The sequence below is a fragment of the Anguilla rostrata genome, chromosome 14 (assembly GCF_018555375.3).
Source record: "Anguilla rostrata isolate EN2019 chromosome 14, ASM1855537v3, whole genome shotgun sequence".
Lineage (NCBI taxonomy): Eukaryota > Metazoa > Chordata > Actinopteri > Anguilliformes > Anguillidae > Anguilla > Anguilla rostrata.
In genome coordinates, this window is record NC_057946.1 from 15,552,092 (window position 1) to 15,579,349 (window position 27,258).

The 27,258-nt window shown below is 40.1% G+C and overlaps 2 long non-coding RNA genes and 1 other non-coding gene across 3 annotated transcripts in view; 2 read left to right on the forward strand and 1 right to left on the reverse strand.

Moving 5' to 3' along the window:
- Window positions 1–247: 247 nt before the first annotated feature.
- On the reverse strand, window positions 248–9,290 carry LOC135239569 (uncharacterized). Its single transcript, XR_010325416.1, has 3 exons — window positions 9,170–9,290; window positions 3,915–4,109; window positions 248–807 (listed from the first exon to the last, which is right to left on the reverse strand). It is a non-coding gene; the product is annotated as an uncharacterized LOC135239569 (long non-coding RNA).
- The window catches only part of LOC135239570 (uncharacterized), a 33,916-nt gene continuing 10,658 nt past the window's right edge, over window positions 4,001–27,258 (forward strand). Inside the window, exons 1-2 of the long non-coding RNA XR_010325417.1 lie at window positions 4,001–4,137; window positions 5,085–5,164. This is a non-coding gene — a long non-coding RNA (uncharacterized LOC135239570). The remainder of the gene's footprint in view (window positions 4,138–5,084; window positions 5,165–27,258) is intronic.
- LOC135240253 (U6atac minor spliceosomal RNA) lies at window positions 9,628–9,755 on the forward strand. The gene has a single exon (XR_010325641.1). It is a non-coding gene; the product is annotated as a U6atac minor spliceosomal RNA (small nuclear RNA).

Below are 27,258 nucleotides of genomic sequence, written 5' to 3' on the forward strand. Positions count from 1 at the left end.
AATAACACAATAGACAATGAAATGGGATTCAATGTACTCTAATCTCCACATCTGACAAAGACTTTTTGCACCTAGATTTTGTACTCTGTATGAAAGTCAGCAGAGAGATACATTTTTCGTTGGAGTCATATTTATTGTGGGATATCTGAACAAGGACAGGATTACAGTGTTGTCCGAGATACAGAATGTCAGCACAAGGGACATACATGTTACTGTTTTTACTGTTTCAATGTGAATAACAGAAATAATAATAATAAAAAAAAAATGTTTTAGCTACATCTTAGATCAACATGTCCAAATCTTTTCATGATTTAGCTTTCTACTCTTTTGAAACAGGAGTGTGCGCGGTAGTGACATGAGCCTGGCTTTACATATGCGTGGGCCTCTTATGTGAATGCATACGCTGGCCTTGCTTAAACTGAACCGTCCTCATGACACACAGGAGCTTAAGGAAGTGGCACGGCGCCACCGTCTCCACTTCTGTCTGCTCTGGTGCACGCTGCCGCGGCGGGGTTGGACATGGGGGGTGGGTGGGTGGGTGGGCGGGCGGATGGACTGGTCCAGGTGGTGTGGGGGTCCGTAGCAATTTTCCTCGTGACTGGTTTTAATGTAAGAGTAATGAGCGGTGCGCCAGGCCCGGCACAGCCCCGGTCCCAGGGGGCCCTCCCGCTTCCACGTTTCGGGGGCTGGGGTGGGCGGCTTGGCCAGCCGCGCGGACGCGGCGGCGTGGACGTGGCCCGCATAGATGCCTTTACATTACCGCTGTGGGCCTCGCTCCGTCCGGCGCACTCCCTCTGCACAGACCCTCTGCAGAAAGGTAATTTGTATTATGGCACCACGGCAGAGGGGGAAGCCCCCCCACAGTCAGACTGCCTTTACCCGCTTCCCAGTTGACACAAGGCTGCCTTCGCGAAATTACTTTGACTCTGGAGCAACCTATGACCATGAGGGTATGACATTATGAGAGCGTGCATGCTTTATTTTCTTTTGTAATCACATACACATTTTCACCAACTTCCAGAATAGCCAGAATTAAACAAAAGCTTGAGCCCATCCATTTGTCATTAGCCACTGCATATTTGATCTTTCACAGGGTTCTACATTATACTTACAAATTAAATCATTAATATTGCTGGTCCTGTAAATTGTAATTACATTAGTAATTATTGAATATTTCATTTTACGTTATATCTTAGAACTACGTAGTGCCTTTCCAGTATATCAAGGCACTACATAGCATAGGCCCCCTATTTAACCATCTGGCATCATGCAAGTCATATTTCTCCAGATCTTGAATCAAAAAGTACATTCAAATGAACTGGTGTACAGTAGATCCATAGATTTAAACAAGTGTTACATTGCATTATAGGAAGAGGTAGAATTGGCCCTTTTATAAATTCATTACTCAAAGTTAAAGACAAGATTCATTAGTAGTTAGACAAAATGCTCCCCTAAGTCTATTTACATGGCATCTCACTTGATGGATGAATAACTGACATGGTCTCGGCCCTCCAGTTCAAATACTGCCATCTTGAGTGAAGTCTTTCTACAGCTTCCAGTTCCTTTTTGCCTGGTGGGTGCGGGCATGGAGTGCTGGCCTGGTTTCATCCTGGGCACATACGGTTCAGGGTTCTGCGGTAATTAATGTGACCTTCCCCTTGACTCCTATTCGAGAGGTAATAGGATTTCCCAGCCCCAGGCTGCATCTTAGACCTCCAGAGAGCCAGTGCTGGTAGTGTGGTGGGGGGGTGGGGGGATGTGAGCAGGGAGCAGAGGGAGGGAGGGGGCTGAGCAGGTGATTTATAAGGGCTGCACTGTGCTAGACTCTCCCACAGGAGCACAACAGGGAAATCTGACGTAAATTACGGTACAATGATAATGGGCTTATGGAGACTGGTGATTGTGTGTGTGCGCATGTGTGTGTGTCTTTTTTTTTTGTCTGTGTGGGGGTGTGCTTTTTTGTGTCCTTGTATGCATGCATGTGCCTGCGTGTGCATGTGAACACAGATGTACGTGACTCTGTGTGTGTCTGTACGTATGTGTGTACGCAAAAGGACTACGCAGTCACACCCCGTATTTTGAAAATCTGCCCTTTGTAAGCAATTGATTGCAACAATTTTTTCAACAGCAGCAGCATTTACCTGCAATATCATGACCGTAAATAAACATCCATAGTTGTAATCTAATCATGCTGTTGGACTGCTGGGATCCTGTAGGTCTTCTAATCCATCAATCAATGAATACCTTTGTGACATGGGCACCTTAATTAACCCTGATAATTAATCTCATTACTGTAATGGGTTGCATGGTAATAGAAACTGAGGCACCTTAGGACCCATGTGTTTTTCCCTGAGCTGCTGGGGGAGAAAAGGGGCAGCACACATGAGCCTCATATCAGCTAAAACGGTAACACACAACAATGATTCTGACAAGAGCAATCCTGTGCCACTGATTCCAGAATAACATCGGTAAAGAGATTTGGGCATGGTAGTCAACCTTTCAAAACAAATAAATTAATGAAAAAAAATGTTCACAGAATATAGTAAGCTTCATGGATTTTTTGCAATTAATAAAGAACCAACAAAAATGAAGCTTTAAAATACACTAGTATGTACACGCACATTCATATATCACTGCATGTAGAAAATATTCCTTGTCATTCCGTTAGCTTACTTTCTTCTTTATAAGCTGTAGCCAAACGGAATGACACATTTTAGTGATTTTCTTTTCCCAAAAATTGCACAATGCTCTGTAAAACTGGTTTCTTTGGAATTATTGGTATTTTTTTAGTACCTTTGGCCACATTTTGACCTAACTCACTGCTTGGACCCTTAATATTAAAGCTATTAAAATGTTAAAATCAATGTAGACTAAATTTACATGCAAATAAATAATAATAATACTACTACTACTACTACTAATAATAATAATAATAATAATAATAATAATAATAATAATAATAATAAATAAAATACAAAAAAAAATGTATTTACATAATAATAAAATAGCAGCGTGACAACCAACTCCTGTACCAACCAGCCCTGGTCTCCCCTAGTTGCATACTCTAGTACTTTTGGCCATTTGCGGCATTAAATGTAACACCCTTTTAGGTTTAAACCCACTTGGGGGATGGTCTGCACTTTTGCCTGGCTAGCAATCCCAGCAAACATGCATTCTATACCAAAACTATGCTATATATTAGTTTATGATTACGTTTTGATTGACACAGCATTCACACACATTAGCCAAAAAACACTTCCAGATTTGGCAATGTCCCTTGATATATTGATCAAAATTTCCTAAATTTGTTGGAGACAAAGAGAGGGTTTAATCTGAAATCCATCTTTTCAAGCTGGATGCAACCACCAATAATGTACAGAGCTCAGGGAAGCCAGCAGTTAATGTCCTAGTATGAGGACACAGGAGGATACAATTTCACTTATATTTTACGTGACAGTAAACTTTGGCACTGCATTTTATATGGGGCAGAGCAGTCCTGATGGCGACACAATAATTGTGACACGACAATTGTGGTCCATTTTAGGCAGGGAATTTTGCTTTCATTATCTGATGGTTAATGGTGTTTTAAATCTAAAACTGGGGTTCATTTTTCCCAGATATATGAACAACAATTTTAACGTTTCTTTTAACCAATACAGGTGGGCATACAATTCCACTTGGTTTTTGGAAATAAAGTCACAAATGTCACAACCTACTCAAGGCCGGAAAAATACTCTACGCAAGTACGCGAAAGCAAATAACAACGCAAGGCCGACGCACGGCAAAAATACTCAACGTGCGCTCTTATGTCCGTGTAGGTAATAAACCTGAGACCTCGAGAGGGTGATCTAGAGCAGTTGCAAGAAACGGAGCGGAAGAAAGCTCAGAAGAAGACGGCTTCATCCTTTTCTTACCTGCTATAATGCTGTGGCGCTTGAAACTGCAGCGTGTGCTTGCGTTGTGTTACGAATTTCAGTTGACTGGACTGTGCCTGTGGAAACTCCCACACATGCAAACTCCACACAGTAAGGCCAGGCCGGACCCAGAACAGAGGACCTTCTTGTTGTGAGGCGACAGTGCTACCCCCTGCACCACCATGCTGCCCTGGTCTGAGAAATTGATGGGATAAATTTACCGGTAGGTTAGGCTACTGGATTCGCGTGTCAGTGATTCCCTGATTGGACCTCGGCTCCGAGGGGTTCCTTTAGCTAGCTGTCTAATGTTAAACTCGCCCCAAAGGCAAAAACCGAAACTGTCTAAAGTTTTGTTGTATTTTACCCAAAAGGATTTAAACAATGGAACACGCCTTTGCAAAACAACAACAAAAAGACATTAATTAATGTTGCCGTTGCTCATGATATTAAAGAAGGCAGCTAGACTACCTTCAGGCACCGTACCATTTCAAAAGTTGTCAAAAGAGCATGGGCATGGTCAAAATCTAAAAGATGGGCCTACTCATTAGTAATGAGTAAACGATATTATACAAGAAACATGATAGAGAATGAGTTTCAAACAAATCGAAGACTGCGACCACGGTTTTAAAAAATGAGTGTACTTTCTTATATGTCAATTTTGTGTGTGCATCTTATATTGTTATTGGCGAATGTAGCTAAATGTGCAATGAGAAAAATTATTGTATTGCGTAACTGGAGCATTTGTGATGAAGTAGCCTAATCGGCAGGAAAAAGAAAGAAAAAACGCAAAACCACACAGGTTTTGGGTCGGTTTGCATGAGATCACAAAGTACAGAGCTTAATGTTCTTAAGGGTTGAGAATCTGTAGCCATTGTGGTTATTTCTGAAGGAGACCTGAAAACAGTGCAAAACAACCGGTGATGTAGGTATACGGCATGCAGTGTTGAGTGATTAACCGACATCTCTGTGTTTTTCGGAATTTAATTAATGAGTCGCTCGATGTTGTTTCAATTATTTTAACTGTCTTAATTCTGTGGATATGCGGTGTTTTTCTCTAGCTTCGTGTAGTAGTTTTTAAGTTGTAGTTTTTAAAAGGCAGCTGCTCAACACAGTTCGGACAAAAATAAGCATCGCAATAACTTCAGTGACCATAATCCATTGCGCCCGCAGACGCGCAGTCGACGTGACAGTTTGGAAACGCAGAACTTCGTTGTTCACAGGGATGAGAAGGATCGAGCTGGACTGAAGAGGTAGGCCTACAGTGCGACTGTAACCATCAACACACATATATTCCATAACAATGTTATATTTGCCTCGAAATTGGTCTAATGATTTTGTCAGCGTTACTAGTTAACTTAACAGGAATTAGCATTAGCAGGAATGAGGAAACTGAAAACTATGGTAATATTCTTCACCTGCCAAAGAGAAAATCTCTTTACTTCCAGGGCCAATAGGGTATGAAAAGAGAGTAAATTATGATGTAAACAAATACTTTTTTTAATATACATACTTGAAATTCACATATTTCTAAAGATCAAAGTGATAATTATGTATGCAGATGATTTGCTGTAGCCTAATATGCAGTCACAGCAATGGAGCCTGTGAAAACAGCAAGTTTTAAAGCTATTAGTGTTTAACATGTCACTAAAAAATACTTTAAAAGAGTTTCAAATGTAATTATTTCATGGTACTTTCGTATTTCAAAAAAACTAACTGTGATTAAATTCCAAAACGAATCGACATTGAACCGAACTCAAAAAACACTAATCGCTCAGCACTAGGGGCATACCTCCCCACCAACCCGTAACTTGGCAGGATGGCATACTAGCCAACTCAGTGCCATTATCGATTTGCCTAAGTAATGCCATCACCTTAAGCACCCTTAAAAAGCTTACATTTTACATAGTAAAACTGTGCACAGCTGGACAATGACGTAAGAAATTGACAGCTTGTGTGCACAGCGCTCGCATCTCCTGGATTCAAAGCACCAATGGTTGCAAGATACCAAGTCTAGACCCCTAATCACCAGATAACACTACTGGCTTTCAGGCCTCCAGGTGAAAGTCTGAATGGAAATATGACCTCTACTTGTCCTGCCCCTCCTCTTTCCAAACAGGTGATAAGGCAACAATACACTGCCCACTCAGCTCCTGTGAGGCCATAGCCTGATTCAATGTTAATATAAGGTGCGCTTGATTTCAATCAGGCGCAACACTAATAATGGAGTCTAAATGCCAAAGAGGTTTCCTTTCTTCTCATCTGTTTCCCAAACTTTTCTTAATTACAAACCCTTTGTGCAGTATGCTAACTGTTAAAACTTCAGTTAATCACCCAAACCTTACCAGTAGGGGGCACATTACCAGACACATCTGATTTCTAGAAAATATTAATTGTACTACAATTGTTATTTTATATACAGCACTGACAGTAGGCCACTTTTCAGGATTTCCTACAGAAATGACCACAGACCCTCAGCCCTAAAAACATTAACATCTGACCTCATATCAACAAACAGAATTGATAAACAACTTCACACATCCACACAATAAAACCCCAAAGTTAAGGGATTTCATGTTTTTATTTCTTCTTCTTCTTGAAGGAAATGAATGACCACATTCTCTTCAGATGGTAAGATGAAAAAACACAGGGCCAAGTTACTTGAAATAATTTAGGACACTGGGTAGCACTTCTTTGGAATACAGTTTGTTTAATTTGTGTGAGTTATGATAGCCAATATTGTTTTTTGTAACATGGCCCGATTTTTATATCAGTAGCTACTTTTAAAAGCAGGCCTAGTTTTAATTGATGACTTACAGACAGTGCTCTGAGGGTGTAACTTGGCATTTTGGCCATTGAAAATGTGTTTTACTCAGATTAGTAATGAATTTAAGTGAATTAACAATTTGTTACTTCATCCCACTGTCATAGTTTACAGTTACAGCAGAGAGTTGCCTTAATGCTAATAATCAAAATTTAGAAGTTGGGCTCAGGCTACTGTGTCAAGGAACACTGTTGCACGAGCATTCTTCTTAAATTCTGCATTCTACAAAGGAAAGTTTGAACAAATAAATTTTCATTGGGAGAACAGTACACTACTGACCTTGGTATGGCGTCTATTCATTTTATTCTGGACCCGTGGACGGTGCATTGGCGATGAAAAATACGTTCTCGTCAAGGTTCGTATTTATATAAGCCTCCTTGGTCTGATGCATAAAGCTGGCACAGCAAGCACCGTTAGGTGTACCTCAGAAAACGTTTCGTTGTCTGCTTGCAAGGATTATTTCCATGAGAAGCGCTTTTAAAAGTATAGTTACGCGTTAAAAGTTTTGCATTGTCCACCGAAAATAATTACAAAAATAATACTGTATATTGATGAGAACAGTAGCCTATCTACGATAGTCTATGTGAATATGAACAGACAGGTACAACAACAGCATGCCCACGGCTGGATAAGCTGTTGTGCTACCTGTATAAACAGAGATCAGCTGTCCCCTTGGTATCGGAAACTTGTTAAAACAAATCTCCGACGTTAACGCAAATAGAAGGGAGACATCGGAGATATTACCTGTTAAACTGTGTATTTAGCCTACGTGATTCAATCAACAGGAAAACCAAGGTAGCAAGATGAGTCAAATTAGACTAAAAATCTTACATGAACAGCTTCATGAAGAAGCAGAGGTCCGTGCTACTACTGCGGCAGTACATGCCATAAATGAGATAAACACTGTCTATTGTTTGAGTACTGTGTATTGTTTATTTATAGCATTACCTAATTGCTTACACGAAGTATTTCAAACGATCGACCATTGTAGAAGAATGTGGGTAAACGGATGTTTCAAAATTATATTTATAACAAGTTGTGCTCACTGCATTATTCCCTGCACAAGTAAAACTGCATTACTTTAATGCCATGCAAATAAGGAATATTACTTTTTATTGGTCTAAGTGACAGACATGGCATTACATCATGCTTGTAGGCCTACTTGCCTATTTTTTCTGACCAAGTTACCGGAGAAATACCAGTGTCTTTAATATTCAAAAGAGGAAAGAAACACTGTCAAGACAAACATTTTCAATAGTAGCCTACTTCAACCCCCCCCTCCCCCATGCAATTTGGGGAGGGGGGGGGGGGGCAGTGACAATTTTAGTTGTTTTGGCTCTGTACTCCAGCACACTGAGTTTTAAATAAAACAATGAACATGAAGTTAAAGTGCAGACTGATCTACATCCACATCGAGTGATCCGTTTGAAGAATTACAACCCTTTTTGTAATTTTATGGAAGCAAAAGTAATTGGACAATTGGGTTGTTTCTTGTCGAGCTGTGTGCCTTTGCAATATTAGTTCAGGCATAAGAAAGCTAACAAAAGGTCTGCAGTTGATTATTGCTGTTGGCCTCACTGACCAAATACTTTTGCATGTAAGTGTATGTATGCAAAGTGCCGAATGTAAGGATCAAAGGCATAATCGGCATGATCTTTTCAAAAAGCAGTATGATTACCAGCTTCAACAATCTTTGCTACTGAACAGCATAATGTAACCCCCCCCTTTTTAAGAAAATGTTAACAGGTTGTTATTGTTATGACACACAAATGCACAATTAGAATATTATATTGTGTGTGTGCGCGCGAGAGAGAGAGCGTCTCGTACTGTAAGTTGGGCCCATATACACAGATGCAACTGCATCGTTTTCTATTTCAAGTACAATATTTTTGGTCTTCTGTTGCCATCTAGTGGGTATTAAAAAAAAAAAATGATATAAATAAAACTAAATCCAAATGTAGCAGCACTGAGCACAAAGTAAGTTCATAAATAAAATAGGTAGATTCTTTCTCAAAGCATTTGAAAAATCTGGTTAACTTTAGGTCTTTGCTCATTCACCATTACTGATGATTGGGGAAAACCCAAAGATAGAATTCAATTATTTAATTTTGTTTCAAAAATATAATAAAAATGTAACCTGAAGGGATTCTTGTGAAGTGCAACATCGAATTGAAAAGCGTTGAAATATTAACGTTACTGAGAACACCCTTCTCCGATTTAGCTGCGTGAATGAACCAGTGAGCTACACCGGGGATGGATTCTGGAATCAAAACATGGACATTCGCCACAATACAAAAACACGATTCTGATTTAGCTATCTTTGTTTTCAGGCATCTTCGGAACTAAACAATCACACGCCTAGTGTGGAGAAAGTTTGAGTACTGCACGTTAGCTAGCACGCTAGTTACAAATGGCATACTTTTCACGTACAAACCTTCAACTTCATGGAAATTAATGATCTTGTAATTGTCCAGGTACGCTTGGTTACAATACAGTAAACGTTCATTTTTTTCTGAAGCACACATTCAGAAACCCACGAACTTTAGCATCCAGGCTATTTGTTCAACCATTTCTATTTCCGGATTGACGTAGCTGAAGTCATGTGAGACCGAGAGAGCGTAGTGATTGGTTACAAGGGCTGCTATATTCAAATAAGACGAGAATACGAAATAATACTTGTGTTTCTGTCGGTTTTTGGTTATTTAAATGAAGCTAAATACTTGATAAATACTGATACAGATACATAATACAGAGATATGTACTAAATAATCGCGATACGAGAAACTGCATGATGTTTAATATGAAAACCTAGTGGTTTCTTAAACAAACCATGAAGCAGACATGCGAACCGTCATTGCCGTTTAAATAGGACTCATGTTGTCGATTAGTATCGTGTTGTATGAAAGGAGAGAAGGTTAGCACTCCCCTTGACAAGGATGGAAGAGGTCCTAGTGACCTTCAACACACATATGGTTAAGGCATTGCCGCTTACTTCGCGGCATCTCTAACCAATTTTTGTTTTATTTAAATGGTAAAATTCTATATATATATTTTTTTTTTTCATTGCATTACTCAATGTTAAATTAAAACTACGGGGTTCGGCAACGATTCTTATGCTTAATGTTGTTTTGTGTATATTTTATGTTGAAATACAAGCTTAAATTTGTTGCAAAACCATTATTTGCAGAAAATGACCGTTTCAACCACGATATTCATTTGTGCAACACGTTTCAAGTAAATATCTGTAAAAATGAGTGTCTTAATGCATTTCCTCGTGTCATACTGTATTAGATCATCGTGTATTTCCATAAGCAAAAATAACTTTTAAAATATGTTTAAATTCGGTGTGCATCAAATTGACAAGAGGTTAAGTACGGATTTTAAATGGGATGAAATACATTTCACAAATACAAAATAGAAGCCTGTTTTTAAAAAAAATAAATAAATAAATAAAAGATTTCACGGACAACTCACTAGGGGGCGATAAAGAATAAACGATCGGGTAAGATGAATGCCATGGCCATGTAATTTAAAATAAAGTATGTTTAACACATTTTACAAGACTGTTTAAAAATTAAATGTATAGTACATACAAGGTTTAAAAAATTGCGATGACACTAGATTCAGGTTTATTGTGTGATTGCTTTTGAAACACCACCACATTCTATGTCTGTGGGGAATGTTGACTCTTCTTTGTCATCATATCAACTCCTCTGTAGCTTCAATCTCTATGAACAAATTTTTCTGAAAGGAGAATTGTGTCACTGACTGGACCGGCCTAACCAGCCAACTAGCTAGTTGACAAAGCTATCTAGCTAGTTGGATAGATAAATAAAAGAAATTTGCCATAAATTTTGTTAATTAAAATTACTCTCTCTCTCTCTGTATATATGTATATGTATGTGTGTGTGTGTGTGTGTGTATACACACACACACCCACACACTATATATATATATATAATTTGTTGTAGTTTGTATATAGTTGTTTGTATTCCCATTCAAAATGTTTCTTAGCCACTAAGACCAGCCTTAAGGTAACCACGTGATTTGTTAATCCAGCTGTCAGCTTTTCCTAGGATCAGCAGTCATCCCTCCCCAAATATGGGCAGTTCCATCCCATTGAGGGGATATTTCACTATACCAGGCTGATAGCAAAGAGCTAGAGGCCTGCAAGGGGTGGCTTACTCCCTTTGCATCTCGTTTTCCTGGCCAAGGCTGCTGAACCCACTGATGGAGAAAACATCTCAGCGGATTTTCACAGAAAGTACACAGTCTCCCAGCACAGTTGTAAAACAGGGAACTTGTAAAGATATCAAGGCTCCCTCCTTCCATCACAGAGACCCATGGGATTTAGACCGGAGCCTAGCAGGAACAGCCGTGTATAAATAATGCTCCACGGAGCTAAGCTAGTTGACAACAAACATGCGCAACAGTTCAGCCCATCTTTGAATATTTAAATGCTTGTGTCAGAAAACAAAGAACAGTATGCAATATTATTTCCCCACAATATTCTTCAGTTGTTGGTGTTAACGACTGTGCAGAATTGTCAGAAATTTTGTTCACATACAGTAACCATTGAAAGTGACCTACCATTATGACTGGGTTTGGATCATCTCTACCATCATCTGGAGCACTATGTATCGTTTTAATTCATGCTGCATAGAAAGAAAATAGCATGAGAGTGCACTTTATAAAACAGAGATCAACTAACGCCCACTACTGACAATGCTACTTCACATTGAACAGGGACCTGCAGCAATCTGTTGATATCTGAGTTTGTCCCTGTTACACACAATTTTTTAAAAAAGCTGTTTTTGCTGCACGGACTCTGCCGTAGTGTATTCATGGCAAACAAAAGAGCTTAAAATGAAGTAAACTGTCCCAAGAAAAAGTAGGTCAGTTCAGCTGGATTGCCCATCTGGACGACATATGATGTCACTTTTCTGCAATGATGCATTTCTTGGACCCAACCCTTTGGATCCTATTTTGTTTTTAGCAAAGGCTAAAACATAGCCCATGTCATAGATGTGTTGAATTTAAATAGGTTTTTAAGTACAAAACATTCATACATGTATGTAATCTTATATGTAAAGAGGTTTTTTTTTGAACATTCACTGCAGTGCTCCTGGTGTTCTTCTTTATTGAGGGATCTTAAGGGAGCTGATTATATTGCCTCAGTCGGACAGCCTGCTGGGCACTGGACTCTGAGCACCTGTTGTTCCAGGTGTTGGAATGTGGATCTACAGCCCGATGAGTGTGAGGACCTATCGCTGTTTCCCCAAGGCCCCTTTCTTTGCTGTAGCTGTCAGAAAAAACACCGTCTGCCCATGTCTCTCCTCTGGTACTATCTGAACAAATGGCCAGCATTTGCAAAAGGGAGGGAAAAGGCAATTCCATGTAAAAAATCTGTTTATCGTAGGCTATAATAGTAGTCACACCCGTGGCTGCGTCAGCGTTCCCTCAGACATTGTGTTGCTATTGTTAAGCAGCTGGTAAATATGTGCTAATGGATGTGGCGGCACCTGCAGTAATTATGGGTGACAATGAAGTAAGAGGCAAGCAATATTTGACTTAGCTATAGGGTGCAAGCAGTGATGTGGAGGCGACTTGCAGTATTTTTTTTTTTTATTTAAATTTTTTTTTTTCTGTGGCGGGTGATTCTCTTTAGTCAGCTTTAGTTTTGATTTATCGTGACGCATGGGAGCTGTCCTTGTGAAATTGTATAGTGACAGTGACTCTCCCGTGTGTGGACAAGTGGGATTCCAGTAGAAGAGATGGGAGCCCGCAGACTGAAGAGAAGAACAGATCAACAGAAGTTGGTAATGAAAGCTGAGACAACAAAGCAAGCCCCCTCTTCTGGCACTCTGCTGAATGTGTCAGTGCTGTATGAAAAATCAGAAGTCATCATGCTGAACCTGACCGCTCCAATCTAGGGTGTGTGCTTCAAGAGCATTTATTCACTTTTTCCCCTCTTATTTATTTATTTTTGGAATGCATATTTCTGGCATGGTGGAATGGATTGGGTGGCATTTTTCTGTATCAGCCCAAGCATGTTTCTTTTATTTCCCATGCAAGTATCAATGCTTGGGGAATGGCTATGATTACCTCCATGTGAACTGAGCATAAGAGTTAAAGCCAGACTTTGGTGGATAGTGAAGTGTGGTGGGTACAAACTTACCTCTGTGGTCTGTGTAACCTATGGTCCTGGTAGGCAGGGGGTGAAAACAGTGACGCAATGTTCAATTTTAGTGCTTGTGGATTTTCATGGATTGCAAGAAACTTTGTTGACTTCCAACCTTATCTGGTGTTGTTTGGATTGTTGGCGGAAGCTTGATAAGGGAAAGAGGAAACTGGTTAACACAGATCAACTCACACAATCTGACACTCACTCTAGCTATTCCCATTTATGCTTTTAGAGCATCCACAATACTTCTGTCCCAGTTGCTTCCAAAAAGTGCTGACAACTTAAGTAAAGAATAACAATAGATAGTATATAGATTCAAAAGAATAATAGAACTAAGTCATTCTCAAATAGATTTCACATCACATATTCTCAACATGCATCTAACTTGTTTTGGGTTCTCTGCAGGACCTTTTTATGGTTGGATTTGATAACCAGTAACTGAACACACGAGCTTTCCTGAAATATCTCCACGTCTATTCTGTACCATGACGTTGGTACAGAATAGATATGCTCTGACTGTCCTAATCAAACTTTGGCAAGAAAAACAGAAAGAAAGAGGGGGAGAAAGGAGACTGCCACACAGTGCCTGAGAGAGAACGTCCCTGCCAAAAAATGGTTTTATTTCCTGCTGAATTTAAAAAAAGACATCTGGAAAGTAATCAAAATATATGAACAAAAAAATAGAAGAAAAAGAACAGCCCATCTGATTTCACTTTGCAAACACAACTGCACTCTAATGCTTTGGAGGGCGAACCGGTCACTGCAGACTCAAAGCGAGCTGGATGATGTCAGTGGGAAAGTATGAAGGACTGGGAAAGCAAGAAAAGAGAGAAAGAGCAGAGAATGAAGACAAAGAACCACTGGAACATCAGCAGCTTGCTCCACCATCCCCCCTTTTTGTTCTGTACAGTTTTCCTTCATCTAACATCCATTCATTTCCATGTATCCTTTCTCTCTTAACCTTGTACACCCTCAACCCCCCCTCCCATCCCGCCCACCCGCCCACCCAACCAATGAAATGACGGCCTTAGCCTCATGCCGACCCCACTCCCCCCCCCCCCCCCCCCCAATTTATGAACAGGGAAGCCTGTGTGCTGATGTAGTGCACAATCAGATATCACCGGTCAAGCGTGCTCCTCTCTGAGCATGGCAGAAAAGGTTGACCACGGGAAATCTGGCAGATTTACAAGCCAATAACAACGCTGGTACGAGAACAAAGTGCCGGCGCGATCAAAGATTGCCATTCGCATGGCACGGAGCACCATGTCATAAAAAAAAAAAAAGAAATGCGATGGAATTACGGCCTGCCTGAGATGAGGCTCGAGGGGAGCTGGTTTATGGGGTAAACAAGGAGAAGCCAGTGGACATGAATCAGGAGGATGAATGTGTCTCTCTGTGATATGATCCGACAGAAATGTGCAGCGCAGTGCCCCACACTCATCCCCCCCCCCCCCCAACACCCTCCAGCCAGATGAGGACCTGATGTGCATGCTGAAACTTCTGAAGTGCTCAGGAATGGGCAGTCGCAAATTTCAGCAGTGACCTCCTGACCCCAGGGCTGCTGTTTCTTTTTCAGCGGTGGTCAGATCCAACGCGCGCTAACCGCTGCACCCCCTTTTTACCACGCGGCTTTTCAGCACACCTCGGGAACATCACATCGTTGTAGAGACCTTTTAATTGGTTCCTGCGACACGCACTCTTTTGCCGTTCACAAGCCCTTCAGCCTGTAATACAGAACGTGACATTTAAAAATAAATGTCAATCCATATGCAATGAATAACAATGAAGGCCAGAATGCAAAGAATCACCTCACCCCTTCACTACAGTACAAAGACACATCTGTGTTCAGTCATATCTGTATCACGCTCTGGCATTCATGCTGTTATTGTTCACTATATAGCTGCAGTATATGCAGTGTGTCATTTTATTACCTTTCAGTCTCATCTGCTTTCCATAAACGTCCTCCTAAGACTAGACCACGCTATCGCCTCTGGGAAAATGGTGCATATCCATGTCCAGGTCCCAGAATGGGCCCAGCTTGAGTGTTTTTAGAAACTGAAGCTCCCTAATTCCCTGGCCACATAAATACACAAATTCCTTTTACCTAAACCTGGTCTAACTTTGCAACAAGTTATTCTGGAGTCCCTGTTCTCCCTACCAAACCATGTAATGTCCTTATCTCTCAACTCCATTTCCATAGGTAACATGAAAATCTGGAATTTGTGTGAGCTAGAGATGCATTTTTCATTATACCTTTTCAGATTTATTTTTGGATGTGACTTCTTGATGAGTATTAATTAATGTATATTAATTAATTGGAATATTTATTAATGTGGTCTTATGAGAACTAACGAGATGCTGTATAATTAAAAATGTTCAACTAAAAACACTGAAAATAATGGTTGATGGATTGGGATATAAATTTTATAAAATCTATAAGCATTAAGCTAAAAATTCTGTTACACGATTTAAAACATTAATCTCCAGTCGTTCCATTCTCTGTCTGGTTTTCGTTACCCCTCAACAGTCATCCAGTTTGTAATTAGCCAGATGATTCAGAGTATGACATGGAGACTGACCCAGTCCACAACTAGCTGCTTCACTCATCTTAAAATACCATGGCATTCCTGATGTAACTCTTGTGTGCCACAGACCAGGGAAGAGTTGAACAGCTCATTACACAGTCACAGATCCTTAGACTGCACCATGTATGGCCAATTCTGTGGCTACTTAATAATGATTTATGGAAGTAAAATCTCACCCTCAGGCTGGCTAGTAATGGAAAATGGCTCAAGTGAGTCAGCATTACATTTTTACCACCAACAGAAAGTCATGTGGAGTTGCCACAAAGGGGTGCCTTTGGAAACTTGTGCTCAAAATAATTGTCAATACTTCTGTCACATTCTACATTGTGCATTTCCATAGTAAATCCCGCAAGCCTGCTGAATCTAGACAAGCGGTCTATGCACAGATATGGAGTACTGTACCTGAGATATCCATCATTTTGTGCTACTGTGCCACAAAATTTTTTTGGAAACTGCCTCAAGATCTGTGTGAAGGAGCTTTACTGTTATTTAAGTTTTAAAGTCATACGTGAACAGTTTTGCATTGTAATGTCACAGAAGATGTCTTGTTAACGTTGTTAGCCTGCCACCAGCTAGCCTACCATCAGCTAGCTGGACGATGTCAAGAGTATCTCCTTAATCACACAAGATTGTGGAAATAATAATAATAGCAACAACAGTAATGTCAGTAAATTCAAAATTTCATGTTTGACATGTATTATTATTATGGGCTGATCCCACAATTAGTTCAGATTCACCTGATTTCCTCAATCACAATATTTCTCTGAGAAAGCACACCAGGGGGCTAAAATGTTTCAAACTCTCTAAAAAAGGATATGGAATTCAGACTTCACTGCTGCCATTCTCGCTGAATGTGTCTAAACTGATTTGTCACATGCGACGCTTTCATCTGTTTGCGAATTTATAGGAATGCTTCCACTACTATGCAGCTTGCGGGTGGCCCACAGCATTTAATAGACTAGGTGAGTGAGCCAGCCTAATCTGATTGAGCTCAGAACTAAGCTTCTAACAAGATTCATTTTCAGATGAAGGGCAGAATAATCAAGGCGGTCACATGTGAATAGCATAGCGGGGCTTTTGTACTTTTATATTTCTGCTAAGTGGTTGTAATGTAATGTAATGTAATGGTAGCACAGCTATGAAAACCACAGCATGCAACTAGTACAAAAATGTGTAAGTTTACATTACACCATCATGTTCAGCACATGCAAATTAAGAAAATAAATCAGGCTGTGAAACTAACTCCTAATTCTATATTTAAGGCAATTACACAGAAAAGTGCAAAACTAAGATTGGCAGGCTTATGGTACCAGTTCGGTTTCTGTATATCTGTATACCATTTCCTAAACATATGATATACTTAGGCAATTCATTTGCAAGAAGTTTACTTACTGCTAGCACTGTGCTTACATTCAGAAAACAGAACCATATGTAAACCTAAAAGTTCAAGTTTAAGGATGAACAGCACTGCACACGTACACGCGTGCACACAAACACATCTGCCCGCTTTGTGAATTGTGACCTGAAATGTCTTGCAGTGTGGATTTCAATTAGTCATATTGTTCCTATCACATGCTCACATTTAATTCAACATCCTCTCTCCTTTCCAAACAAACAGAGTCTAATGTATGTGCTCCAAAGATGTCTTTGCCACGTGGACTCCTTCATGCTTATCCATACTGTGCATTCTCTGTTTACCTTAAGTTTTGAGTTAAGCCACCAGGCACTTTGTATGCAGTTTTCTTTATTTTGAAATACTTCATCGTTTTCCTCTGGCTTGTTTAGGCAAAGGTTTCCGTAGCAACTGCCAAAACACTGACCCCCCTGCCCAGAACCCCCCCCCCCCCCTTATTTGTGGAAAAACCTGGCATTTACAGTTGACCTATTTAAAACCCTCACATATGGTGGAACTTAATTACATGTTTGGATGTCCAGGTGCTGGTGGTAGTTTGGGGAAATAGAAGGGGGTGGGGAAAGGGTGGATTTTAACTCCTGGCCAAAAAAGAGCTCTGTTAAAATCTCTTGTAAGCCTGAACAATCACTTGGTGTGGCCAGAGAAGTACATTTGTGCACATTCCATGGAATGGGTCTGATTATTAGGAACGGCCAGCAGGAACACTGGCAGAATCCCAGGCTAGACTGCTCTGCCTGGGGGCTCACCAGGCAGCCTGCAGACCTTGGAAAGAACATTTACTGATGAAAGTACCGCCCCATTTTCCCAGTCATACTTCCGCAAGAACAGACTGATAAGATTCCTGAATGATTCTCTAAAACTTACATTTAAAGTTACAGATTCACTTCAGCTGAGAACAGGCTAAAGCAGAATTGTGTGGATGTGTCCCTTTATCTCATTGCCCATCTTTGATCTTCGAGAAGATAGATGTTGTGCTCCGGGCACTCCCTGACCCTCGTCCACGTGTAACATCAGATTCCACTGCTGGAACAACTTCAGCATTCTGTAGATGCAAATCAGATCCTGAGACACACTGCTGCACCACCCCATTTAGTTATCATGAAACCCTCCTAGTTTTACTCATGAACTGGTCATTGAATTCATTTTGCCCTGAACGTGTGCATCTGGAGCTACAGATCAAACAGAGATTAGGTTTGCCAGCATTTTTAAGATGAACAAACCTAATCCCTCTTGGTCTCTTTGTTTGCACTGTATATGCCAGTTGTAGCTTTAATAACTCCTCGAAGCTGCCTATTCCTCTGTTGCCTGATTGGACCATTTCTGGGGAAAATCAGGCCTGTTCTGGTCCGTGATGACCTCATCCAAGCCCACATATGGAAACGTTTGAATGTGAGCTGGAGGGGGGTTGGGAGGAGTGGTTTGAGCGACATGTGAGGATCCATTCCGCAGATCCACACTGGCGACTTCACACAGCACACAGAGCCTCAGCAGGCCGCCTGAGCCAAGAGGCTCCAGCTGAAGTAAATTTTGAAAGCGCTGCTGAAAGAAACTTGGTAGAGCTGTTTCTACCCAGAGGCTTTCCTGCTCACAAAGATGCAGTCCACATAGACCCTGCCTCCGTGCTCTGGTTCTTTTAACAGCTTGCATGTTCTGCCTTCATGCTGTTTTACTTAATACTGTGTGTTATATAAGGCCATGTTTCAGATTTTCTCAAATACACATTTCATATTCACCAATGCAGTCACCATTTGTATTCTGCTTAAAAATAATTTTCATTGGGAAGGAGCTTCAGAAGCCTAGAGCTTTCAAAGGGAGGATGGATCATATATTTGATCACTTTGATCACAATTTTGTGACTTTGGTAGGAATAATAAATAGAAAACCTGATCACATTTGCATTCATAAATGCCTGTCAAAGGCGGTTTATTATTATTATTATTATGAACATATGGAAATTGTAAGGGTTTGGAACTTGGAAAAAAAGGCTTACTTTTTAAATCACCACTAGAGGGCATACTTCACTCACACTCCCAGTTGCATTCCAGTGGATTGGGACTAAAAAAAAAAAAATTATATATATATATATATATATATATATATATATATTACAAAGTTACTTTAAGCACAAAACAGTATGCGGAACAACACCCTTCACAGAGAAAATAAAGGAATGACGAAAAGAAAGGATGTCACTGGTACAGAAACAGAAAAGGAGTGAGACTGCCAGATGTTCCCGCTCAGGCACAAAAGGCTTTGTAAGTAGTGTGGTGGCACTGTTTAGCGGCTGGTGAGAAATGTGAAATTCAGATGTTCTCAGAATGTAGGCTTTCCTCATCTCCCATGTCTCACCACAACCTTTTCCATTTATTCAGACATCAGAGGATGTCATCGTATGAGCAATCATCCAAATGGGTATCTATGAGTGCCTCTTCATCCTACCGTCTCTTTTCGTCTATCGGCTTTTATTGACTGTTACAGTAGACATAGCCCTGAGATTTGTCAATTTTCCATCCCCGTGTGTCTTTGTATCCTACCACACACACACACACACACACACCTTGTGCTGTTTACTCAGTGTGCCCTGCTTGCTGAAATAACAGAAAGAGATGGAAGCCTTGTCTTCTCTCACCAAAGAGTCCACAAAGGAGCCTAACCACAAGGTCCAATAGTTTCACAGCTCCCTTTGTTGCGCCTTCTAAAGCAGTTTGCTTTTGTGCTTTAGCGTTGAGCGTTTGAGGGCTGAGGGAGGAGTGTGCGGATGGTGGAATGCAGCCTCAGCAGTGCAGGAGAGCAGCACATGTGCGGCGCGTTAGAGCTGCATGGCCGCTCCATCACTCCCCTGACATGTTTATTGAAAACAGGGGTTCTTACGGCACCGTTGGTGCCACACGCTTGTGTCCACCAGCAGGTCCGCCTGAACACGCCGGGCCTCGGGAAAAAAAAACGAAGGAAACAGCGGAACATCTAGTCGACTACAGACACGTGTGCAGCTTTGATTTTCCACTCCGCATTGCCATGATTCCCATTGTTATTTAACTGTCACCAGTCATGGCTTTCCCTGTAATTTAGAAAGAGCGCCAGTCTGGTTGGGTTTCACTTCACCCCTGATGCACACGAACCCCCCGTGAACAGAACTGAGTCACTGCGAGCTCTCTCCTGGGGAGTGGAGCACTGGCTGTTTCACAGGATTAAGAGATATGCCAAAATCCCCACTGAGCACAGAGGCAAGAGAGTACATTTGAAACTTTTGAACACTCTTATGGAAAATAATGTATGTTAATATACTTCTAACATTTGACATATTTGCTGCACATAATTTAAGGCATATGATTTTAGCACAATTGGAAATATACAGTAATACTGTACTCTCATAATTACATAACATTATTTCCGTCATATGCATTTTAATGTATTTTTGATGTAACACTTTAAAATGTACTTATGCTGTATTTTTTTTTTTTCACTATTTAAATGCTTTAAATTGTGACAATTTTATAAATTGTTCAAGGATCTATAAACCCATGTTTCATTTTGTTGATTAATTAATTCATGAATCAACATCTTGATCAAGGAGACATATGGTTATCAATGCTTAGAGATCCACATTCCGCACAAGGGCCTAAATGTGCAAAACCTGAAAAATGAAAAGAAGGGAGGGGAATGTATATTGAAATTGTTCCGAACAAAGGTGGGAAACTGGCTCCACTCACTGACTGATGTAAAATGTTTTAAGAGCAGTATTGTCTAGCTTGCTCTTGAAGAACAGTTAATGAATAGATTTAAATAGCGCTGTTCTCAAATACAGCTCTTGGATAAGGAGATGGCCCACTTATAATGACCTACAGTACTCAGTACATAATAAATCAACAACAGACCATTTTTATTCACTTTCCTTTTTTTACTATGAACAGGGTCAAACCAAGAATGAGATCCTCATTGGAGTAATTTATCTGGTATGCAGTAGCCAGAGGCAGTGATTGGCTCCATGGAGTTAACTCCTGTCCTCTTGGAGCCTATTGCTCCACCACTATGTAGGTGCAGAAACCCTGAATTAGTCTCCCTGAACTGCATGCTTTGGGTGACCCAGCCAAAAAGAGTAAACGATTAGCTTACTCAATTCTATCAAAGTCCAAAGCAAGCAGAGCATCATGTCAGCATACTGATGAAACCCTTACACCCAAAAAAGTTTGGAGCAAGCTTTGGTTTCCTGAACCCATAACGTTATAATAATGCCCATACGATATATGGATCTCTAGCTCTCTTGTTTGGGATGTGAGGTCCTTCTTTTTTTGCCACTAATAAAATGCAATGATATGGATGCAGCCTTCAGAAATAACTCCAAAAGTCTTCAAAAATAACAGGACAAAACAAAATTATATAATTCCCAACAGAAAGTAAAAATGAGATTTCCAAAAATAGGAAATCATCCATGGGTCACAATCACATTAGTATTGTCCCGAATGCAGTGTTTCTGAGCATGCAATCCTTATAATGAATGCTTATTTGTCCTATTTATTGGCTGCATATTTGCTCAACTTGCAGACCTGTGTGAAGAAATAATAAATAGTTAATGCTTTTAAATATTTGTTACTCTGATTTCCTCCCACAGTCAAAAGACATGCAAGTAGGCTAATTGGGGACTCTAAATTGCCCACAGGTGTGAGTTAATGGTGAGTGAATGGTTTGTGTGCCCTGAAATAGATTGATGCTTGTCTAGGATGTATTCCTGCCTCATGACCAATGCACACTGGGATAGGCTCTAGCATCACCCTCAACCATGCCCAGGAAAAGCAGGTATAGATAATGGATAGATAATTATTTGTAAACATTAAGGACAATTGTAGATTGAATCCGGTAAATTGTTTTTCTACTTATGCTATGCAGAACAGTACAAAGGATTCAGATGCTGTACATTGCAGTTAGAGCCCGACCGATATATCGGTTTGGCCGATATATCGGCCATTATTTGACTTTTTTGATGACATCGGCATCGGCAGTTATGCAGCCGATGTGTCCCGATTTTAAAGTATAATAAACAAAAAAAAAAAACATTGATTATTTATCTGTACTTGCCTGTTCGAACGTTGTAATTGCTATGTACTAGAAGTATCCAGTAGAGGAAGCTCTAATACAAGTGTGAACTGCAGCAGCTGACTTCTGTAATAAGACGTTTGTCACTGGTGCCTCATCCAATATTCTCCACTGCAAGACTTGTCTGTACAGATTCGATTGCCGCAATAAAGGTATGTATATTTAGTGAAAGTTTTTAATTAAATGCGTTTATACGACACTATGTATCACTCATATAGTTTGATCCAAAGCTGCCTACACTTTGATCATAAGCGGAGCCGAGGCTAGCTTAACATATTTGAAGTTCACTTTGCTATAGCAAGCTGACGCTGTGTCTAGTCACGCTCTGTAGAAGTACGACAGTAGGAAACTTGACATTAAGAGCACTGCACTGAAATTGCTGTTGGAAAGACACCACTTACGTTACTTGCACCACGTCAGATTTTATTGACAGTCATCACGTTACTTATTTCATCAGTCATTTAAGTTTCATCTACTTACACTTGATTCACAGTAGCCGCAATAAAGTCTTACTCTTTAGACAGTTAGAATAATAAATATAATTCATTTAACTTACTGAGAATAAATAATAAGAAAGAATGAGGCTATGTCAACAGCTAATGCGTTATTGCAAGTGAGTGTGTCATCTAGTCACACGCATTGTAGTTTTTTTCACCACCGAATTCTTACAGACAGGGAAGCTCGCCAGATAAGGTCTTACTCTTTGAGATCATGTAGGAATAAAATAAGAAAATATAATTAATTTACTGAGAATAGATACTAAGAAATAATAATAACAAATTAATAATAATAACAACAACAATAATAATATTAATAAAAATACATGTTTGAAACTGGAAAACTGATTTTTATTTTTTTAAATTTTTTTTATAGATGGCTGGAAAAGAAAGGCGTAAAAGCAACGTATAGAGTTATTTTGAATTCACACCACTTCAAGATGGTGTTAATATATATATTTAATTTAATATCATCTTTTACATTTGTTTATCTATCAAAAAGTTATTTGTGTGTTTATTTTTATTTATTTGTTTGCTTATAAGTTAAATGTTCTCAAATATAGAAACTTTGATAAAATATAAGTTTTTCAAATTGATTTGAAAATGTTGCACTTTTTGACAAAATATCGGTCAAAACATCGGTAATCGGTGGGCTAGGACTCTCCAAAATCGGGATCGGCATCGGACCCAAAAATCTGGCATCGGTCGGGCTCCAATTGCAGTCATACACATACATACATTCACACGTGGGAAACAAGATAAAATGTTCAAATTTTGCTAGTGTTTCAGTTTCAGCCCATTGGTGAAGCAGCCCGCCAAACAAAATTAAAGAGCTCACCAATACATGCTTTTCTGTAGTTTTGTGATTCTGCCAGTTCCTGTAAACAGGGCTGAACACGTGTACGTATAAACCAAAAGTTGAATTAACAGCAGGAGGAAATTTTTTACACGTGTGCACTTTAAAAATCTGTTCACACCAGCCAATATTACATCGTCAAGAAAGCTGTTTGTTTTTCCATTTGACCTGTCTTGTGTCTATTATCATTTTTGTTCTTGCTTAGATGCTTCATTGGTAGTGCTGCCAACTCAGTGTCTGGAATGTTCTTTGAAGCCTGGTACTCATGGTGCAGTGTGTTGTCCACTGCAAGTAGCGGGTAATGGGCCCGGCCCTTCTGGCCGTCAGTGCAGGGTGGGCTGTCCTGAGTCAAACGGAATCATGTTTTCTCATTTCATTGATGACTCCAACACAGACAGCAATGCGAGGGAGCTTGGTTGCCTCTGTCCAGTAACATGACAGACTGCTTTGCTGGAAACGTGTCAGCAGCAGAGGGTTACGCAACACATGATTGCAGTGGAGGCAGGCCCAACGGTGAGGCCAGTTCACTCTGCTCAGTTCACCCCCTAGTTTGGCATTAAGGTCTTCCATGTGATGGGATGACAGAGCCAGAGCAAACTGGAGAAGCCTGTGTGGGACCTGGAAGAGGGCCTCAGCAGTGGAGTCCATTAGACCCAGCATCGCCTCCTCCTCCTCCACAGCTCTTATAGCCAGAGCTGAGCACTGCTGCATGATGCAGATGGCAATAATTAACAATCAGCTTAGGGGAAAGCATGTTTTGACTGCCAAGTTTTATAAAATTACACTCAGTTCTTTATTCTTTTATTTTTTCCTCTTTTTTCACTAAACATGACTCCCACCAGGTCGATCTGAAAACTCCAGCTGGAGATACCTAAGCCAACATTTTGTAGTTTTTAATGATACTTACATGTCACTGTGGCAGGGGGTTTTTCTCTAAATGAATCAACATCAAAACAAACAATGTCACAGCAGCTTTAAAAATAATACATACAATACATATGCAGGGTCTTTCCACACAAGCAACTGCTTTCTGTGCGAACTACAGTGTTACATAGTTAACAATCTGTGTGTGGCTTTTTAAAGTAGCCCTGGACATAATGGCAAGAACACATGGCATGAACCATGGCAATTATCTGCTTCACAGTTTGGAGTGAGAGTATGCTTGAAATATATACCAGTGCGGTTTTGCAATGGCTGAGAAATTAAAGGTACTGGCTTTGGTTTGCCGGATGAAAACGGAGGTAAGGCAGGCTAAGATATGTTCCTCTGGAACCTGTCCTGCAAGACTGGGCAGACTTCTCTTGCTGTGGTCTGAGCAGTGGAATGCGTTAGTGGCCATGTGCGGGCCACTTACACGTTACCTGCCCATCTGAATAAACATCTGTGAGACAGCCCCCCCCCCACCCACCCCACCCACCCAACCAACCTAGATGAGAGAACTCGACACTCCCGGCCTCTGACCCCCAGGTTCCTGAAAGAAAACAAATGACTTCATTGCTCTCGGAGGGTTATGACTACAAGGGGGTTTGGTTTCACAAGACCTCTGCCAAAAGCTGCCCCCCCCCCCCAAAAAAAAAAAAAAACACCTCTTAGAAACTTTGTTGATGGAGGATTCCCAGAGCCACTCAACATATCCGGGGGAAAATGTATAGGTTCCTGTGGGTTCATGAGTGCAGTGGATAATTCTCCTCCAGCACCCAGTCAGGTTTTTATGAAAGGTAAAGGTTGTTTCTACCATCACTTTTATTTGTGGAGTATGCACAGCAATCCACCTTGGTATCTTTTGAAAAATAGCACAGGTAGATCTTACAACAAGACTGCTGTTGCTCCAGAACTTAGTAACTGGTGAGAGCCAGAGAGTGAAACAGCACCCGTCTTTGTCAAACTTATGCAATGTGAATCAATTTGACAATCTGGAAACAAAACTATAAAAGGGGAAATAAACTGAAAACACTGTGTCAACTATTTTAGTCTGATCTGACATTGTGTAAAGGACAGCAATGTCAGATCAGACAGCCATAAATAGTAACAATATTGTCAATACTGACCATTGCTAAAATAATTGCACAAATGACTTTCAAGTGGTTACTGGTGTGAGTCTGTGTTCTATTTTGCTTTTATGCAGATGTGGTGGAAATGAATGCAAGACATTTGCCCTCATTGTCTGTTGCAATGCATTGGGGAGGACTGCTGAGAGTAAAAAAATACTCTCAGCAATAAAAAAAAAAAGTACAGACCGACTCAAATGAAAAAGGAATGTGCATTCCTCTCTGGCTGTCCCAGCCAATCACGTGCCCAGATATGTCTCAGCCAATCACTATATGTCCTGCTCTTATCTGAAATCCTTAAACATTGACCCTGGGGGGAGGGTGGATTCATATGTCAAAGTAAAGATGAATGAAAAGGATTGGCTGGAATGTGTGTTCTGAACAGACCATAATCCTTTATATGTCTGATCAAACCACAGCGATTAATGGATTATTAATAATTTATCCAGATACAAGAGAATAAATTGTAAGAATAAGAGAATAGGAAAAAGATTTCATTTGTGGGTATTTTTTATTTCCTTTGGTTTCACCATGTAGAAATGACAGCACTTTTTATACATAACCCCCAGCCCCAGGGCATATTAATGTTATGTAAATGAAAGTAGTCATATTTAGCAGTTGTCACGTATCCTTTTCATGCAATGACTTCTTGAAATCTGTGACCTACAGACATAACCAGGTGCTGAGTATCTTTGGTGATGCTCTGCCAGGCCTGTACTGCAGACATAGTCAGCTCTCTCTTCAGCATATGAAGTGTATGTTCAATTGAATTCAGATCAGGTAAATGACTTGGCCAGTCAATAATTTAATAGTTTTTGGCTTCGAAAAACTCCTTTGTTGCTTTTGCAGTATGTTTGGGATCATTGTCTTGCTGTAGGATGAAGTGCTTTCAAATGAGTTTGGTGACATTTTGGTGAAATTAAGATGAACTAAAGATAAGATGCTTCTGTACACTTCAGAATTAATTCTGCTACTGATTCTAGAAGTTACGTCTTCACTGAAGACGAGTGAGCCAGTATCTGTGACAGCAATACATGCTCAAACCACAATCTTCCATGGACAGTAGTCACTGACACATCTATGCCTGCCTCCTGAAGAGTGTTTCTGATCTGTTGGACAGTTGTTTAAGGTTTTAGTCTTCATTATAGTGATAATTCTTCAGTCATCAACTGTAGAGGTCTTCCTTGGCCTACCAGGCACTTACTGAGCTCACCAGTGCTCTCTTCTTAATGATGTTCCAGACAGTTGATTTTGGTAAGCCCAAGGTTTGGCTTATGTCTCTGACTTCTTTTGTTGTTATTTCTGAGCCTCATAATGGCTTACTTAACTTTCATTGGCACCACTCTGGTCCTCTTGTGGACAAATGCCAATAACAGACTCCAAAGGCAATAAAAGCCTAGAATCAAGGCTAGATAATACAAGCTCTCTTATACCTACACTAAAGAAGCAATTTAACACACCTGACTAATCAGAAACACATGTAAAGCCATTGTCCCAAACATTATGGTGCCCTGAAATGGAGGGCTATTCATAAAAAGTGCTGCAATTTATTCATGGTGAAACCAAAATGTATAAAAATACCCTTACATAAAAGTTGAATGTGCATTGTCTGATTACAAATCTAAAACTGGATTACAAATCAAGAAAAAACCTGTCTTTGCCCCAAGCATTAAGAAGCTTATATATAAGTTTAACATTTAAGGTAAAAGAAAGGACATTGTAGCATCACACACTATTTTATTTAAAATACAATCGTAAACTCAATTTAGACACAACGACCACAATAAACATTGCAAATGTGGCAAAACAAACAAAAAAATAAATAAATCAAGGATAATCTTTCCTCTA